The sequence below is a fragment of the Nicotiana sylvestris genome, chromosome 3, assembly GCF_000393655.2.
Source record: "Nicotiana sylvestris chromosome 3, ASM39365v2, whole genome shotgun sequence".
NCBI classification, from domain to species: domain Eukaryota; kingdom Viridiplantae; phylum Streptophyta; class Magnoliopsida; order Solanales; family Solanaceae; genus Nicotiana; species Nicotiana sylvestris.
The window spans coordinates 102,971,975-102,991,860 of NC_091059.1; the positions used below are offsets into that span (position 1 = coordinate 102,971,975).

Sequence of the window (19,886 nt, forward strand, 5' to 3'; positions counted from 1 at the left end):
TAATTTTTCCTCCGTTTTTATTTTTCCGTTATAATTTAAATCTGGCGGTTTGCGTAAACAGCCACTTTGAGTTGCAACTCTTCAGTATACTCAACTTTTTGGCTATAAATACATGAACTTTCCCACATATTTTCCTTACGAAAATTCTGATTTCTCCTTCTTCATTCTGCATTAGTTTTTTAATAGAAAAAAGCAGTAAGTGTGATTTGCTACTGATCTTTGAGTTCGTTGGTCACTGGGGTTTGAAGTACCGCTACACCAGTGAGGGTAATCTCTTCTATTATCGGAAAAAATAATCCTAAACCTCGGGTACTACGATGGGATTAAGTTCCTTAAGGAAACATTGTGAACTCAGTGGGCTCGAATTAATTATCTGTTTCTTCTACATTTCTGATTTTATATTGCTACTGGTTTGAATATATTTTCGAATACAGATTACTAACAAGCGTAAGGAACTTAAATATTTTTCTCTTGTATTCATCTTATATTCTGTTTGTAGGAGACTAAATCCTAGTGATTTCTACTCTCATTTTGGAGAATAAATTCTTCGAATTTTCTAGTCCTTGGTTGAGATTAAAGTCCTTGGGACTTTCTACTCAATTACGAGATTAAAATCTTTGTGATTTTCTACTAGTTGTGTATTCGTTTTGAAGATATTAAATATTCATCGTGATATTTAATATGTTTCTGTTAAAGTTTATTCGGTTCGAAGATTTTAAATACTTCAACGTTAATTAATTTGATTTATGTTTTGTGACTAACAAAAATGACAGAAATAGGAACCCCCGTGGTTGGTTCTACGAGCAATGTTGTTATTTCCAGTCGTTCTGTGCCACCATCTCCGGCGGAAAAGCCCGAAAAAAATTCGGGATTGACTTCAAACATTGGCAACAAAGATGTTCTTCTATTTGACTACTTCGAGTCTACACAAGTTCATCAAGGAGGACGTTTCGGTTCTGCTGGAATCAACTCCTGAAAATGAATGTTTTATTGTGACTGAGGCATGGAAGCACTCAGATTTCTTATACAAGAATTATATTCTTAGCGGACTAGAAGATGATCTTTACAACGTCTATATTAATGTGAAAACTTCGAAGAACTATGGGATGTATTGGAAAAGAAATACAAAACTGAGGATGCCGGTTTGAAGAAGTTTGTTGCAGCCAAATTTTTGGACTATAAGATGGAATACAGCAAGTATGTCATTACACAAGTTCAAGAGCTACAAGTTACAATTATGATCTCCTTGATGAAGGTATAATCCGAATAAATGCTTTTGTTGAAAGTATTAATTACGAATTTTTCATTGAAGGTTTGGTTATCAATGAGGTATTTCAAGTTGCAGCAATGATTGAGAAGTAGTCTCATTTATGGAGGAACTTTAAGAACTACTTAAAACACAAGCGCAAGGAGATAAAACTCGAAGATCTCATCGTTCGATTGAGGATCGAAGAGGACAATAAAGCTGCAGAAAAGAAGACATGTGAAAACTCAATAATTAAGGGAGCAAATATTGTTGAGACTGCTCCAACTAATTCAAAAAAGAGGAAAAAGCCTTTTGGACCAAAGAACTATCCCAGCAAGAAGAAATTCAAGGAAAACTGCCACAACTATGGAAATCTTGGACACAAAGCTACAGAATGTCGCGCTCCAAAGAAAGAGAAGAAAAAGGGTAAAGAAAATATGGTTGAAACAAATGATGATATTGATGACGTATGCGCTACGTTGTCTGAATGTAACTTAGTGGGAAATCTTAAGGAGTGGTAGATTGATTCTTGAGCCACCTGTAATGTTTGTGTTGTTAAAGAAGCATTTATTTCATATGCTCCCGTTGGACCCGACGAGACCATTTTTATGAAAATTTCTGCAACAACCAAAATTGAAGGTTATGGAAAGATATTCCTGAAGATGACCTCTAGCAAGGTGGTGACTCTGAACAATGTTTGTCATGTTCCTGAAATAAGGAAGAACTTAGTTTCTATTTCACTTCTCGTAAAGAATGGGTTTAAGTGTATTTTTATTTCAAACAAATTTGTAATAAGTAAGAACGAGATATGCTTAGGAAAATGTTACCTAACTAAGGGCCTTTTCAAACTGAATTGGTTGTTGACAATAATAAAAAATTTACTTCTTCTTACTTACTTGAGTCAAATGATTTATGGCATATACGTTTGAGACTTGTAAATTATAAAACCTTGCAAAAAATGATTAATTTGAAAGTATTGCCTAAGCTTGAATGCGACAAATCAAAATGTCAAATATGTGTGAACTCTAAGTATGTTAAACATCCTTATAAGTCAGTTGAAAGGAATTCAAATCCTTTAGACTTAATTTACACATATATTTACGACATGAAGTTAATACCATCTCATGGTGAAACGAAGTATTTTATAACTTTTATTGATGGCATTACTCGATATTGCTATGTTTACTTACTTAATAGTAAAGATGAAGCAATAGATGCATTCAAGCAATATAAAAATGAAGTTGAAATGCAACTTAACAAGAAAATCAAAATGATAGACAATGACAGGGGTGGTGAATACGAATCTCCTTTTGAAGAAATATGTTTAGAATATGGAATTATTCATCAAACAACAGCCCCTTACATGCCCCAATCTAATAGGATTGCGGAAAGAAAGAATCGATCATTAAAGGAGATGATGAATGCTTTGTTGATAAGTTCTGGTTTGCCACAGAACTTGTGGAGGGAAGCTATTCTTATGGCTAACCGGATACTAAACCAAGTACCCAATAGCAAAACGCAATTCATTCTATATGAAAAATAGAAAGGAAGGAAGACCAACTTGAATTATTTTAAAGTGTGCGTGTTTGGCAAAAGTGCAAGTTCCTAAACTCAAACGGGTAAAGTAGGACCGAAAATTGTTGATTGTGTTTTCATAGAATATGCAACCAATAGTAAAACCTATCGATTTCTGGTTCATAAATTAGAAAATCTCGACATTCATAATAATACAGTTATAGAATCAGATAATGCTAAATTCTTCGAAAATATATATCCGTATAAAAAGGAATGTGAGTCGATTGATGAAGGATCTAAATGACCTCGGGAAGAAACAAAAGAAAGTACGTATAATCAAGAGAATCCAAGAAGTAGTAAATGTCAAAGAACGTCTACTTCATTTGGACCAGATTTTGTGACTTTTTTATTGGAAAATGAGCCTCGAACATTTAAAGAAGCTATGTCTTCTTCCGAATCATTATTTTGGAAAAGGGCAGTCAATAGTAAAATAGAATCTATACTGAACAACCATACGTGCGAATTGGTTGATCTTTCTCCAAACAATATACCGTTGGGTTCTAAATAGATTTTTAAGAGGAAAATGAAAGATGATAGTACTATTGACAAATATAAGGCAAGACTTGTTGTCAAAAGGTATTAGACAACGAGAAGGTCTTGACTATTTTGATACATACTCTCCAGTTATAAGAATTGCGTCCAGACGAATGTTAGTAACATTAGTTGCGGTATATGGTCTTGAAATCCACCAATTTGACATTAAAACGACCTTCTTAAATGAAGATTTGGAGGAAGAAATTTGCATGGAACAACCTGAAGGATTTATGATTCCAGGTAAAGAAAAAAGGTATGTAGACTTGTTAAGTCGCTTTACGGACTAAAACAAACATCCAAATAATGGCGCGAAATTTGATCAAACAATATTGTCAAATAGTTTTAATATAAATGAATGTGATAAATGTGTGTACATTAATAATGTTCCAAATCATATAGTCATTGTTTGCTTATAATGAGTAATGATATTGCCAACACAAATGCGATTAAGTGTATGCTAACTACCAAGTTTAATATGAAAGACTTAGGAGTTGCCGATTTAATTCTGGGTATTAAGATCCATAAGACTCCTCAAGGTCTGGCATTGTCTCAATCTCATTACATTAAAATAATACTTGAAAACTTCAAGCACTTAGATTTTAAAGATGCAAAGACTCCAATTGACGTAAATCTTGCACTTGTAAAGAATAAAGGCCAAAGCATATCACAATTGAATTATGTTCGTGTGTTGGGATGTTTAATATATATCATGAATTGTACTCGACCAGATATAGCTTGTTCTATAAGTAAATTGAGTCGATACACGAGTAATCCAGGTCAATCTCATTGGATGGCGATGAAACGAGTTTTGGGATATTTAAAACATACCCAAGACTTTGCTTTGCACTACAATAATCATCCTGCAGTGATTGAGGGATACTGTGATGCAAATTGGATCATATGTTCAACTGATTATAAATCCACAAGCGTATATGTATTCACTATTGCTGGAGAAGCAGTATCTTAAAAGTCGTCCAAACAAATTTGTATTGGCAGCTCTACTGTAATGACCTGACCGGTCGTTTTACTTTTTAGAATCTCGTTCCCCTAAATAAGACTTCGCGTACTTGCTTTTACTGATTTATGATTTGTGAGGATGGTTAGTTTGGGATTTGAAAGATTTCGGGTTGAAATCGGAACACTTGGTTCCTTAAGGTTGGCTTAAAAGGCCAAGGTTGACTTTAGTCAATATTTTTAGCATGCGACCTAAGAATCGGGATTTGACGATTCCAATAGATTCATATGATGATTTCGGACTTGGGCGTATGTTTGGATCGGGTTTTGGATGACCCGAAAGCGTTTTGGCGCCAAATAGTGAAAGTTGGTTCTTTGAGAATTTTAGAAGTTCTTTAATTTTGGTTTGGAACAGGCTTTGATGATATCAAGTTCCAAACATAATTTCGAGACCAGAATAGTTCCGTAATGTTATTTAAGACTTGCACGCAAAATTTGGTGTCATTCCGAATAGTCTAAGTATGATTCGGAGCGATTAGGAAACTTGAAGTTCAAAGTTTGATTCAATTTGATTTTGGGGTGTGATTCTTGGTTTCGTTGTTGATTTTTGCATTTCGAGAGTTCAAGTAGGTCCACATCATGTTTACAGACTTGTTGGTGCCTTTGGACGGGGTTCCGAGTGGCTCGGGTGAGTTACGGACCCCTCGGAGCAAAGTATAGAAAACTAGAAAATCCCAGTTCTGGTTTATTTTTTCACGAACGTGAAAGGACCATCGCGTTCGCGTAGAAGGATGTGACGACTCGACCCGTCGTCTCATGAGTTACTGTCTCGTTCGTCCCATTTTCTGCTTCCTCATGTTTCATTATCGGTATTGGGTGCATTAGAATTTATTTGGAGCAATTTTGATAAGAAATGAGACATTTAGTCTCTTTTAAGAAGGTTTAAGTTGGAAAAGTCAACCGGACATTGACTTATGAGTTAGAGGGCTCGGACGTGAATTTTGACAGTTTGGTTAGTTCCGGGAGGTGATTTGTGACTTAGGAGCAGGACCGAAAGTAATTTTGGAGGTCCGGTGTTGAATTAGGCTTGAATTGGCTAATTCCGGTTGATAGGTGAGATTTTGATCCGGGTGTCAGAATGAAATTCCGAGAGTTGTTGTAGCTTCATTGTGTCATTTGGGATATGTGTGCAAAATTTCAGGTCATTCGAACATTTTGGTCGGGTTTTTGATCGAATGTGTGTTTTAGAAGTTTTAAAAGAACTTAGGCTTGAATTCGATATAATTTGATGATTTTGGAGTTAGTTGAGGTGTTTTGATGATTGGAGCAAGTTTGGATAATGTTTTAAGACATGTTGGTGCTTTTAGTTGAGGTCTCGGGAGCCTCGGGTGTATTTCGGAAGGTTAACGGATCGATTTAGGCACGAAAAAATAAAGCTGCTGCATTTTTTTACAGCACTGTGAACAGTAGTTATGAACAGTGCCCATGAACAATGCCCATGAACAGTGCCCCGTAACAGTATTCGTGAATAGTGCCGTGAACAGTACCCCGTAACGGTATTCATGAATAGTGTCGTGAACAGTACCCCCGCAACAGTCCCTTAACAGTATCTGTGAAGAGTGCCCCGTGAATAGTAACACGGGGTGAACGGTAATTTCCGAAAAATTCTGTGCAGAATGTTTACATTTCATTCGCGAAAAACACCCCATTTCTCCACCATTTTTAGTCATTTTGAGAGCTTTTGGACGGGGATTGAAGGGAGTTTCAACTAAGATCGATTGGAGGTAAGTTTTATGAGTTAAATACATGATTTTATTGAAGAATCATCCTAGAAATCCATGAAAACATAGCCAAATTATAACAAATTAAGTCTTGAGATTGAAATTCTAAATTTGGGATTTGAGGGGTCAAATGGACTTCGATTCTTGTGAATTTGGTATGTATAGACTCGTGGCGAGATAAGGAACATTTTGATGTAAAAATTTCTGGATTTCAATACGTGGGCCCGGGGCTCGGGTTTTGCAAATTTCGTGATTTTTGATATTTTCGAGTCTTTTCGATTGGGTTATATTCCCTTAGCCTATTGTGATGTATTCATTGTGGTTTTGGCCAGATTCGACGCGCGAAGAGGTCGATACGAAAGGAAAGGGCATCGCGGAGTAGTATTTGGCCGGCTAGAGGTGAGTAATAGATGTAAATGCTGTTCTGAGGGTTTGAAACCCCGGAATTTCACATCGTAACGCTATATTAAGGTGACTTACACGCCGGATAATGGGCATGGGATAGAGAACCATTGGAGATTGTGACTTGGTCCGTCCGGAGAGATATTTTACTACATTTTTGGTTGAGACGTATACTTTATTATTGTGAATTGGGCTTGTTGCAATGCTTGGGGCCTTGTGCCGACCTGTAGAACCCTTAGGGGATTTTTGACTGGTTTTCCTCACTTATTTTGTTAAAGAATTTATATCCTCAGTCATGTTTCCAATTGTAGGCTTCTTGCCAATTATTTGAATCCTTCAGGGATTGATATCACTGCTTTCGCATATTTTGCATATCATTTGACCTCAGTCCAAGGTTTTAAATACTGTTTTGCAAACTCAGCCATCTTTCTAAGATTTGAAAACTTAAATGATATTTCTAAATGATATTTCGGGCTGAGAACTACTGTTTTACAAATGCCCAAGGGGCTTATGATGATTTCTGGACTGAGCATGGATCGGGCTGCGCGCCGCAGCCAGTGTTATATTGATATTGAGGCCGAGAGCCTGGTTGATTACATTGATATTGAGGCCGAGAGCCTGGTTGATTACATTGATATTGAGGCTGAGAGCCTGGGTGATTATACTGAGATTGATATGAGGCTGAGGGCCTAGATTTGATGCCACGAGATAGCTTGATATTGCGCTTGGGTTGTAGGAGCCCCTCCGGAGTCTGTACATACCCCCAGTGAGCGTCGTCGACGATAAATAAATATGGATGGCTCGGGCTGCACGCTGCAGTGGGTACCAGAGGGTACCGTCATATGCATTGCATTGCACTCATGCATTTATTCTTTATCTGCATTATCTGTCATAATAATTATGTGCTCTTATTTTATTGACTGGTTGCTTTATACTGTTCTGAGCCTGAGGGCTGATACTGTTCTGAGATACTGAGCCCGAGGGGCAGATTTCTACTTATTATTTTGATATTGAGCCCGAGGGGCAGATTTCTAATTATTATTTTGATACTGAGCCCGAGGGGCAGATTTCTACTTACTATTTTGATACTGAGCTCGAGGGGCAGATTTCTAGTTATTATTTTGATACTGAGCCCGAGGGGCAGATTTCGACTTGTTGTTTTGATATTGAGCCCGAGGGGCAGATTTCTACTCGTCATTTTACTGCCAAATTACCTGTTTTACTGGTTTAAAAGAAATTTCACATGATGTTTCACTGAATTGTTATTTTAAATGATTTCACTGCTTCTGTATAGAATGTTGTGTGCCTTAACGTGTTTTCTTACCTTCAGTCATTATTTATATTTATTACTCACTGGGTCGGAGTACTCACATTACTCCATACACCATGTGTGCAGGTACAGGTATTCCTGAGGCATAGAGCGAGTTTTCTGTTGTTCAGTTTTCATCGGAGTTATCGAGGTAGCTGCATGGCGTTCGGAGACCCGTTTTCTCCCTTATCTTCTGTTATTTATGATATCTTCAGACTTTGTTCCTAATTCCATACTTTGTAGAATTTTAGTAAACTCTGTAGTAGCTCATGACTTGTGACACCCCGGTTAGGGCTGAGTTGGGTTGGATTTCCGTATTTTATCTATACTTTCCGCTATTGGATATTATTAAACCATGTTTATACTATAATTGTGTTAATTAATTGTCTTAAAAGGATGAATTGGGTTGAATGGCTGGCCTTGTCTTCATGAGAGGCGCCATCACGACCAGGTTCGGGAATTGGGTCGTGACAAAGGAGTTGGTACTGGGGGAAATTGTGCTACGAATTCGTGATAACTAGTCCGCGTTGGCGAAGGTCTGGGGCCGGTGACCTTCACATTCGCGTGAGGCAACTCACGTTCGCGTAGAGGAGCCTGGGTTGGGCTGGACCACTGACTTGTTCTTCGCATTCGCGAAGCATCCCTTGCGTTCGCGAAGGGTAGGCCAAGCCAGCCTCCGCGTTCGCGAGGCCTTGGTCACATTCTCGATGTAGTGTCTCTAGGGGACTTGGGCTGTTTGCCTTCGCGAACGCGATCCCCCTTCCACGTTCGCGATGAAGGAGGCAACTGGGTAGTGAAGTTTTTAAAACGAGACTTAGGCATTAATGGGGTCATTTATTTCACTCTTGGGCAATTTGAGAGCTTTTAAGAAGGGGATTTAGACCTAGTTTTGTGAGGTAAGTAATTTCTACCTAATGTGAGTTTAATACATAGTTTATGGATAGATTATAACATGTAAAATAGTGAAAATCATGAGTTTAGATGAAAACCTTGGGTTTTAATAAAAATGGGATTTTACTATGAAAATAGTTATGGAACGTAGTGAAAATCATATATTTATGTTTCTAAGGTTATGGGTAACAACTTTTTCGAAAAATTTCGGAATCCGGGCACGTGGGCCCGGGGATGAATGTTAGGAATCTTGCATATAGAGTTGGGTAATCACTTTAATAGTTGAGTTATGAACTTTTAAACATATATTGATTAGTTTTTACACTATTTGAATAGGTTTGGATTGTTTGGCACCGAATTGAGAGTTTCGGGCATAATCAAGGACTAGAAAATAGGTCTTGAGTCGAGGTAAGTCTCCTTTCTAACTTTGTAAGAGGGAATTAACCCTATAGGTGAATTAATAAATATGTGTACCTATTTGTGGGGTTTACGTACGTACGAGGTGACGAGAGTCCGCACGTAGCTACTATTATGCTATTGCCCGAGTAGTTTAGGATCTGTATCATGCTTTATTTGAAATGTTTGCGTCCTTACTTGCTAATTTAATTACTTAAGTCATGTCGGAATTTGACAAAAAAAAAGCAAAAGGTTAAATTCACTTACTTGAAGATTTAATGGAATACTTGACTGTAAATGTGAAATTTGTGTTTCTTTAAAAAAATTGCTATTTGTGGATCGGACCGAACGTCTCGGTAGTAAATAGATGCATCTATGGTTCATGCCATTCGATCTTCGGCAGTGCAAATTTTAAATATTATGTTGGATCGGGGCATACGACCTCGGCATGATTTGTGCATGATAAATCTTTGAAACTATTCCTATTTGATACTGCTTAATTGCCTTGGGAGATAAACTTCTTTCTTTGAGTTTCAATGTTTTTCATGTATACCATGCTTAGTATAAAACTTCGATATGTCATTATTAGCCCTAGTAAGTGTTAAATTCGACCCCTCGTTACTACTTCTTCGAGGTTAAACTGGATACTTACTGATGCTACACTTTTGTACATAATTGTACAGGATTTGAGGTGAGTGCATCTGGTTACCAGTCCGGCACACATATTTGAGCCCCGCTTCGAGACTACACGGTGAGATGCCCTTCTGAGCCGTACTACAACAGCCGAAGTCTTCCTTTTGTTATATTTTCTATTTATTTCATTTCAGGCAGTATACTAGTATTCTTTTGTATATTTCACTAGAATATCCATACACTTGTGACACCAGGTCTTGGAACACACTAGTAGACGTATGATTTTGGGTTGTATCTCTACAGTTATGATTTCATTTAGTTATCTCCGCTTAGACTGCTTTAAAAATCTGTTATTTACTTAAATTCTTTAAATGTGAGGAAAGTTAGTTGTTTGAATAACTTAATAAAAATGGAAATCACTAGATAGTTCACTATTGGCTTGCCTAGCAACGGTGCTGGGCGTCATCACGGCCTAAACTAGAATTGGGTCGTGACATCTACGATGGAGGCTGAGTTCATAGCCTTAGGAAAAGCCGGTGAAGAAACTGAATGGCTCCGAAATTTATTTGAAGATATTCCATTTTGGCCCAAACCGTTGGCCCAATATGCATACATTGCGATTGTCAAACGATAATTGGAAGGGCTGAGAGCGTTATGTATAACGATAAATCTCGTCATATACGACGAAGACATAAAATCATTAGGCAGCTACTCTTTAGGGGGATTATCACAATTGACTACGTAAAGTTAAGCGATAATGTGTCGGATCCACTTATAAATGGCCTAACTAGAGAGGTAGTTGAAAGATCATTGAGGGGAAAGAAACTATGGCCGAGGACAAGTCATTATGACGGTAACTCTACCTAGAAGACTGGAGATCCCTAGATATAGGTTCAAGGAGATCAAATAAAGTCATTAATAACGGTTCAACATTGTCAACAAAAAATTTGGTCCATTCTCGTAATGAGACAATGCTCAGTACCAAGGATAAATCATTAAGGCTTTTTTAATGATATTTAATATTATATGGGGTATATCAAAGAGTGTATCTATGAGATGACACGTTTAGGAATCAACTATGTAATTGTGAAGTATTAGCCGCTTCAAGGAGAATTTTGCAAGGCCAGTTCTCTATGCACTTATGAAACCAGGTGGTGTTCATGGCTGAAACGAACACAACAATGAGAACCAAAGACGGTTAAGGGTTGATTGTGTGACTTATGATTGTCTAGGTATACACCAAAGTTCGACGGTTCAAAGATATCAAATCTATGGATTGACCAAGTGTAGACATGTGATTTTTGACCCTCCCCGAAATTTCACCAATTTTAGCATGTAAATATTTAATTTAGGCCTAATATCGCTATTTCAACTAATTTTTACTCTTTTACTTTATTTTATTACAAGAAAATAAAAATTACAAAAAAATAGTTTCATTAATGTTTTGTAGTCATTTTTAAATCTTGAAAAATACCAAAATAGTTTTGTTTTAACGGTCAGTCTTATTTTAATAGTTATTTTACTTATAATAAATGAGATCGTATTTTTAGTCTCGTTCGCGGGGAAAGAATAAAATTTGGGCCCAAACGACCTATTTTTAGGCCTAATTTTCGGATCTAGCCCATAATTCCCAAACCCATAATTCCTAGGTCCATACCTCCTAACCTAAAAAAACCCTATAAAACAAACAAGACCCTAGATCCCTACCTAGAGAGATCCGCCGCAGACCCCCTAAATCCTAGACCCTCCCCTAATCGTCTTCTCATTGGAAACACTTAAGACATATGCACAAAAATGAAAAGCAGCCATTACACCCGTTGAGCACACCCCCAACGTTCCCTTCCTCTCTCACACAAAATTAACACAAGAATCAACACCCCGCTGCACCTTCTCAATCCCTCTTTCTTGTTTTATAATATAAAATTAGGAATAAACAAATCTCTACAAAACAACAATTAGGAATAAGAAATGTAATCCTTAAAAGTAACAAACAGATCCATCCTCAATTCCTCATTTCCTCGCGAATATGCTGTTCTCCACCGGTGCTAGCTACTAGTTACTCTGAGTCCGACAATCTGACAACTCCACTCCATCATTGAACTGTTTAGCTAGAATTTCGAGTTGGGTTCAAGAGGTTCGAGTTTACCCGGTGAATTTTTTGGGTTGATGAGGTCCGTTCGAGGTCGTCGGCGTGGTTTCTGATCCGGTCAACATCCCACTTAGTCCATTTTTGAGGAAGTTTCAGCAATTGCAAAGGTTCACTCTCTCTTTGTCGTAATCTTTTATTTAACTAGAATAAAAATGGAAGGGATGAACGTATTTTGACATTATATTAGTGGAATTATCTATCTCAATTTCAAATTATGACATTTGGGTAATTTAAATGTTAGAATAAATTTTCAAACACGTTTTTTTTGCTAATGCTTATTTCCTTTCTTTTTCTGAAATTTTGCTTGTTATAAAATTCTTGGCAGTAATACCTCTTTCAGATTCTAAGAACTTTGGTAGTCATTAAAATGGGTTAAAAATACCTTTAATTTTTCCCGTTCTTATTGTTAGCTTTTCACCTTTTCTTTCTTTATCTTTTTCATGATTTTGTCGTATTTCAAAGCAATGCTCTTCTCTAAGTGTTATGTTTTCTATCACTGTAGTTAATTAGTTTTCTTTGTAGTAAATTTATGTAAGTATTAGGGAAGCACAGTTAATGATCTATGTGATGGTTGCAGGGTTGGGCGTTAAGGTTGAAAAGTCGAAATTTTCATGTTAATTATTTACTTTACTATTTTAATCGCTAGCCGTATGTTTAGGCAACTTTTCGGCGTGTAAATAATCATCGTGATTATGGGTACGGTTCCCGTGGCATGGTCACAATACGTAATCTCCAATCTGGATGTACATTCATGTGACCCGATTCTAATTTTCAACAAGGTTAAATAGAACATGTCGTGAACCACGGGTGCATTTCATGTAGCGTGGCTTACGATGTGCTTTAAATGATCTTGAATTTTCCTAAAAAATATTAAAAGTTGTGATAAAGTTAAAAATGCACGTAGGTTTAAAATGTATAGTTAATCAGATAATTAGGTCAATTGTTAATAGTTGAGCGACCGTGCTAAAACCACATAACCCAGGAATGCCTAACACATTCTCCCGGATTAACAGAATTCCTTACCCGGATTTCTATATTCGCAGACCGTAAATAGAATCAACTTCCTCGATTTGGAATTTTAATCGGTGACTTGGGACACCATAAATTATCCCAAGTGGTGACTCTGAATAAACAAAATAATCCTGTTTCGATTGTCACTTAAATTGGACAAGCTCCCTTATATCCCTTTTGGGGTAGTAAAAAGAAGATGTGGCAACTTTGGCGACTCTGCTGGGGATAAGAACCCAGAACTTTTGGTTCAGGGTTCAAAATTCGAGCTTAGAATAACTGCTATAGTTGGCTTTTATTTATTATCTGATTTTTATATATTTGAGCCTAATGTGCTAATTGCCGCTTTTTACCGCTTTGATGTTGTTTGGACTGTATATATATAATGTTACGAAACCCTCCTCTCTTTGAGTCTTCTAAATCATCTGGGAAATGTACACTTCATGTGACTTCTCTTCTGTTAGAGTCATATCCCAATCTTTAGAACGAGGTTCAGACAAGTTGCAAAGCCGATGAAGCTTCTGTATTCCCGGTACGCTGCCCCTCGGCTCGAGCTGTCCGCTCGGGTAAGCCAGGTCTAGAACAAATAAACCCAGGTTTTTAAACCTAGAATAACATAGCCTCATGCTGGATCCCTAGTAGGAACGTTTGTTGCATCATGTGCATTTGACTTAGGGGACTTAACACAAGGGCTGGGTCCGTCTAGGTCAAGTGTACCCAAAAATAAAAGACCATCCTGATGCATCCTTTGTGCTACATGTTACATTTCTTCAAGGGTAAAAGGGTCATGTGGCAGACCAATGATGGCTGAGGGTAAATGAGAAAGAAAAAAAGGGTGAAGTATGAAAGTAAAGCAAGTAGGGCGCAGTTATGTTTTTCTTTCACTTTTTTTTTTAAGAAAAAGACCCAAAAAAATATATGAAAAATCCATAAAGATTTTGCACTTTCCCATCATTTTCCAAAAATAAAAAAAAGGAAGAAGAAAATCCAAAAGATTTTACATATTTCATCATTTTTCAAGAAAAAAAGGACAAAAAATATATTTTCTCTAAATTAGTTGTTTTTTATAATTCTTGTCGTATCCAATCTGCCCGAACTACGCATACCTGATTCTCATCTTTTGGGTACGTAGGCAACCCACATAGGGTCCAGTTTTTCTAGTAAGTCTTAAGTTCTTGGCTTCGCAGGGTTTTAGCCAAATCTTGTATTTTTAGTCACTTTTAGCCACATAGGTTAATTTTAGAAAAATAGTCACAATCATGTCTTGCATGTGTCCAACAGGAAGGGTTATTGTCCCACGTAGCGTTCTAGGTCTTTAACTTTATTTGGTCTTAATTTTCTCATACATGTATGGACCTACTTACCGGAGTTTGGGTATGACAGACACCCCGGGACCATCCAGTCAGGATCGCTCATTCAGGAGTGACTTAAGGAGATTTTTTTTATTTTTTATGTTTTGAGTCTGTTCTTCATTTTATGTCATCTTTTACTTTTTAGTTTTGTACAGTAATGTCGAGTCTTTTGTTATTGTACTTTCTACTTTATATTTTAAAAGGTGTGTTGTAACTCAAAAATCCAAAAAAAGAGGTTTTGTGTTTTATATTTCTGTTAGAAGTTTTCTTTAGAATACTAATTCTAGAAATAAAAAAAATCTTTTAAGGTGGTTTTCCTTTAGGAAATTAATATCTAGAACTCAAAATAAAAAAGTAATTTTATATTTCCTTTAGTATATTAAAACTAAAAATTCAAAAAAAAAAAGAATTTCCTTTTAGTACCTTTTTAAAAGTTTTCTTTAAGATATTAATTCCAAAAATCCAAAAAGATTTTCTTTTGATGTTCTTCTTTGGGAAATTAATGGAAAATGAATAGAAAAAAATTCTTTTTATTTTTACTATAACTTTAGGACATTGTACATAAAAGAAAAAGAAAACAACATACTTTATCTTTGGTTTATTTTCAGTGTTTCTCCCTTAGGTAATCAAACTGAAATCCAAAAATATTTTTTATCTTGTTCATTTCTCGTTTCGAAATCTTTCTTCAGAGATATCAAATGAAAATTCAAAATATTTTTTCTTTGGTTTAGCCTTAAGATTTCCTTCTTAAAAAGGAAAAAAAATCAAAAAATATTTTTTCTCTTCTAGGGGTTTTTCCTTTATAATTTCTCATCACAGTATTCGTTAAAGAAAAGAAAAAGAAAAGAAAAAAAAAAGAAAACGTTACTTTGTTTACTTTATTCCTGATCTTCCCGAACTACGCAATGATATGATTCATGCAACATTATGATACGTAGGCAACCTACATAAGGTTCGATTGAATCATTTTTTTATTAAAAGAAAAATAAAGAAATACGAAAAAAAGAGGATGAAGTTGTGGGACGTGAGAAATGAAAGGAAAGAAAAGAGCGATAATCAGTAAGAAAAAGAAAGTAAGGAAAATGAGCAAGCAAGTGCTAGAAAAGAAACGAAAAGAGATGATTGAAGGGAACAAATTGGGATGATGTCAAGTGACATTGTGACCCTCGAAGTCATTCTAGAACCGTTAATTATTGCTAGGTGCATTGCACACAATGTGATATTTTTAGCTGTTAAATGTCCTAATGCTAACAGGATGACCCCATTTTGTTCCTTTTGTTATCTTCATTAAGCAGAAGGGTGGTTGGTTTGTGGTTCTTAAGTAACTCATCCATACAACACAAGGTCAAAGAGCAAGGTAGCTATGTCTAGCAAAGATTTGGACTTTATTGATCTGTCTAAGGGAATTGTTGAATCAGAATCTGAGTTGAAAGAAGAAGTCTTAAGGTTGAAAGGATAGATGACCGAAATATACCAAGCCTGGATTAGTGGGCGTCCTCCACCATCAGTTCCCACTAACTACACTAAAAGCCTTGTCACCATTCCGCCACTGTCATAAGTCCGAGATATCTCCCCACAACCTTTTCACACTCCACCCCCAGAACCACCTCATATCCCGCTCCTTTGACCACTCATATTTTTGTGGCTCATCCACCTGCTACCTTTCCTCGATCCTTTAGCGAGATTGTGTTCAAAATCTCCAATGCCCAACACTATGCTCCAGAACCAATTTTCAAGATCTCGGGTCCATACTCTTACGTTCCTCATTTTGAGCCTCCCGATGAGACTGTAAATCCTGCTAAGACAGTGGAGCAAGATGAGATATCCAGAAAGCTGAAAGGGTTTAAGATCCCAAAGTTTAATTTGTATGATGGGCGTGGAGATCCAATAGCCCATCTGAGGGGTTATTGCAGTAAAATGATAAGTGTTGGCGGGAAAGATGAGTTGCTGATGGCGTATTTCAGTGAGAGCCTGACTGGGGCAGCTTTGGAATGGCATACTCATCAAGATGTCGGTAAGTGGCATACATGAGATGACATGGCTCGAGATTTTGTACGACACTTTCAGTACAATATAGATATTGTCTCAGACCGCTCCTCCCTATCTTAGATGGAAAAGAAACCCAAGGAAAGTTTTAGGAAATTTTGGTTCAGATGAACGAACAAGTTGCTCGGGACAGTCCTCCCATTGATAGAAAAGACGTTGCTGAGTCCCGCCAACGACAGGATCCGGGGGGCATTCCTGCTAAACGCTTTCAGCCTCAATACTGACCCTATGAACATCCCCAAGCACCACATAATTCACCCCAGTATTATCTTCCGAACAACATTCGGTCATCTGTCCAACCACTGGGTCATTCCTCATGGCGAGCGCCAGCACCGCATAATGCACTTTTTCCTTCACAGCACTTTCGAGCATCCAACAACTCTAGAAAACTGGGGCATGAAGGGAAACAAAGACAAAGAAATAGTTTCACGCCAATAGGAGAATCCTATACAAGCCTGTTTGGAAAGTTAAAACATTCTGGTCTGATTGAGCCGCTCCTCGGCTATACGCTAGACCCATATGCAAAAGGTTTTAATCGTACTATACGGTGCATGTACCACTCTAATGTCCAAGGGCATAGCATTAAAGATTGTCGTGCTTTGAAAAGGGAAATAGAAAGAATGATTCAAGAAGGAATAATTGTGGTCCAAGGCAGTAATACCCCAAGTGTCACACATAATTCTCTACAGGTACATGACAACGCACAGATTGTTGGGATGGTTTGCAATGACGAAGGGTGTTACACCCCATATTTTCGTACATGAAAATACACCATAAATAAATTAATGAGAGCCCGGAAATGAGATGTCACGTCCCGCAGTATTACATTATGGTGATGTCACGTTTCGCAGTATTAAGTTACAACGATGTTGCACCCTAAAGTATTGTACGTTAAAATTTCATTTTCAGTTAACCGATGTAAGATCGGGAATGAGATCATCTTGACGTTAACGTACTTACGCTATTTATAGCAGGCAATAAATAAGTGTTATGAAGAATAAGAGGGTACACGGATTAGAGAAAACGAGTTTCGTTGAAAGTAGTCAATTTGGAATAAAATACGGGTCGAGCGATAATACCCGATAATTATAAACTAGTACCACACAAGGTGCCATGTGACCACAGTAGTATAATATATAAAGTATATATGAAGTATTTTAAAATAAATAGAATTTTAAGTAATTTGTGGTAATTTTTAAAATTATACGGGTAATTGATTAATTACCGAGTAACAGGACATTACCCAGTTAACTAATAAGTGGATAAAAATTAATATCCCACCCCTACCCACGTGGCAAGAAGCCACAACAATTGGAAATGACTAAGTATTCACTTTGCCAAATGGCCAAGATGTGATAACTTAAGTCTTTGTATGATAAGATTTGATTTATCCAAGACATTTGGTCTTGAAAAGGCTTCAGAAAACAATCTGCCTTTGGGCTTAAAAAAAAAAAGCGAACGACATTGTAAGCACGTGATTTTTGCCCTATATGAGAATTACTCCCAAAAAATTCAAAAATAAAATGATTTTTCTTTGGTGTACAATTTTGTGATATTTTGAAGAATTATTTGTATTTGTCTGTGCGTGTTTATTCGCTAAATTAATAAAAAATACAAAAATATGTCGCATTTTGCATGTAGGATTTAATTCTACAATTGTTAGTAATTAAAATTGTTTTACAAAAACTAAAAATTACAAAAATAGGCATCGTTTGCATTTTTAGCATTTAATGTCCAAATATACAATTTTATGCTTAATTAATACTTAATTGTGCGTTAATTGTTATTGGGAGTTAATTTGCGCCTTTATAACTTAATTTAGTTCTTAATAATAGTTTAAGTATTTTTATAATTTAGTTTTAGAAAAATAAAAGAAGAAAAGAGAGCGAAAATATAAAGAAAGTCGGAATTGGGCCTCTTCTTCAATTTCAAGCTATAGGCCCAAAAAATGGCCCAATCTTCCCTACGACCCAGTCCATTTCGAACTGGGTCGACCCAGTCCATTAACCCAACACCCCTTCTTCATTTTTGTCCAACACAAAACAAAACCAAAAAAAAAAAATAAAAAATAAAAAGTGAATTATCACTATTAATAGTTTTATTTTTTGTTTTTTTATATATATAAAAAAATCCGAAAATATTTTATTTTATTTATTATTTTTATTTTAAAAAAAATATATATATATATATATATATAGTAATTTCGGAAATGATTTTAAAAAAATAAAAAATAAAAAAATAAAAAAATGTAAAAGAATGTAGAAAATTTTAAAAAAAGTAAAAAGTTTTAAAAAATTTAAAAGTAAAAGAAGGTTGGAATTAAAAAATAAATATAAAGATATCTGAAAATTTAAAAAATTTAAAGTAATTGAAAGTAGCATTTTTAAAAGAAAAAGAAAAGATAGTGGTTTATTTTTTAAAGAAAAGTTAAATAAAGTGAGATTCTCTTTTAAAAAAATAAAAAGTGGGATTTTAAATAAGATAAAGTAATTAAAGTTGGAATTTTAAAAATAAAAGTAAATAAAGGTGAGATTTCTTTTTCTAAAAAAATAAAAGCAATTTGTAAGTGGGATTTCTTTTAATTAAAAAAATAATAAAATAATAAAAAACAAATCTGAAAATTTCGAAAATTTTGCTATAAATAGAAGAGAAAATTTAGGAAGAAGGGTGGAAAAAAAGAGAGGAAAAACTAGATAGAGAGAAGAAAAAAAGAGGGGGCGGAGTGAGAAGTATACACCCGATATACATTCTGGATACACTGAATATACAGGGGCAGAATTCATTTTGGAGAGTTTTGAAGTTGAAAAAGAATAGTTACTGCTTCATTGCCTCGCTTAAGATCTGAAATAGTCAGAACCTTCCTACCTTTTACTTCTTCACTATACTTGGAGTCGTTTATAGTCTCCTGGGTTTTCTGCTATTCCTACTGTACTGGTTTGCGATGTTGCTGAATCTGCTGTTGCTGTGTTATTACTGCTGCTGACTTCTCCTTCTTTTGTTCTTGTACTGCTGTTTCCAGGTACACATTTGTACAATCTCGGCTTGAAGCAAAAAATGAAATATTAATCAGGCTTTGTTCCTGTTGAATTCCTCCTGTTTAGATTTGTGGTTGAATATAATTTTTCTTTCTTCGTATAAAGATGTAGTTGAATGATTAATGAATAATGAGGTTGCATATGTATACTTTCTTCATCTAATAATGTTAGTTTAAATTACGGAGAATAATTAATCTGTTTTGATATTATGGTCAATCTCATGTTCTAGTATTATTGAATAACAGAATATAAAATGAAAGCAGTTTTTCTTTGTACAAACTCGATCGCAATTTTCCATTCGCATTAGCCGTAAACTAATAACTAATAAGTTACGTTTTTCAGCATGTAAATAATTAAGAGATTTTCTTTTATTTTAGAGACGAACTTAATAGAAAATATAGTCATTGTAGGTTTATCCTTTAAAAATAAAAATGAGACGAGCCTCGCCAAATAAAACGTATAGATTGCGGGGCCCTCACAAAATGTATGGTTTAATTAGAATTCGGAAGGACCGTTTAGCGAATTTCACGGTCTTCCCCAAAATAATAACGCGATAGTCTCTTTAGGCGCGTGTT

At 35.8% G+C, this 19,886-nt stretch overlaps 1 long non-coding RNA gene across 1 annotated transcript; it reads left to right on the forward strand.

The window, feature by feature from the left end:
* The first annotated feature begins 11,430 nt into the window (after positions 1 to 11,430).
* LOC138888743 (uncharacterized) lies at positions 11,431 to 19,520 on the forward strand. The gene is made up of 2 exons (XR_011406135.1): positions 11,431 to 11,977; positions 19,296 to 19,520. It is a non-coding gene; the product is annotated as an uncharacterized lncRNA (long non-coding RNA).
* The last annotated feature ends 366 nt before the right edge of the window (positions 19,521 to 19,886 follow it).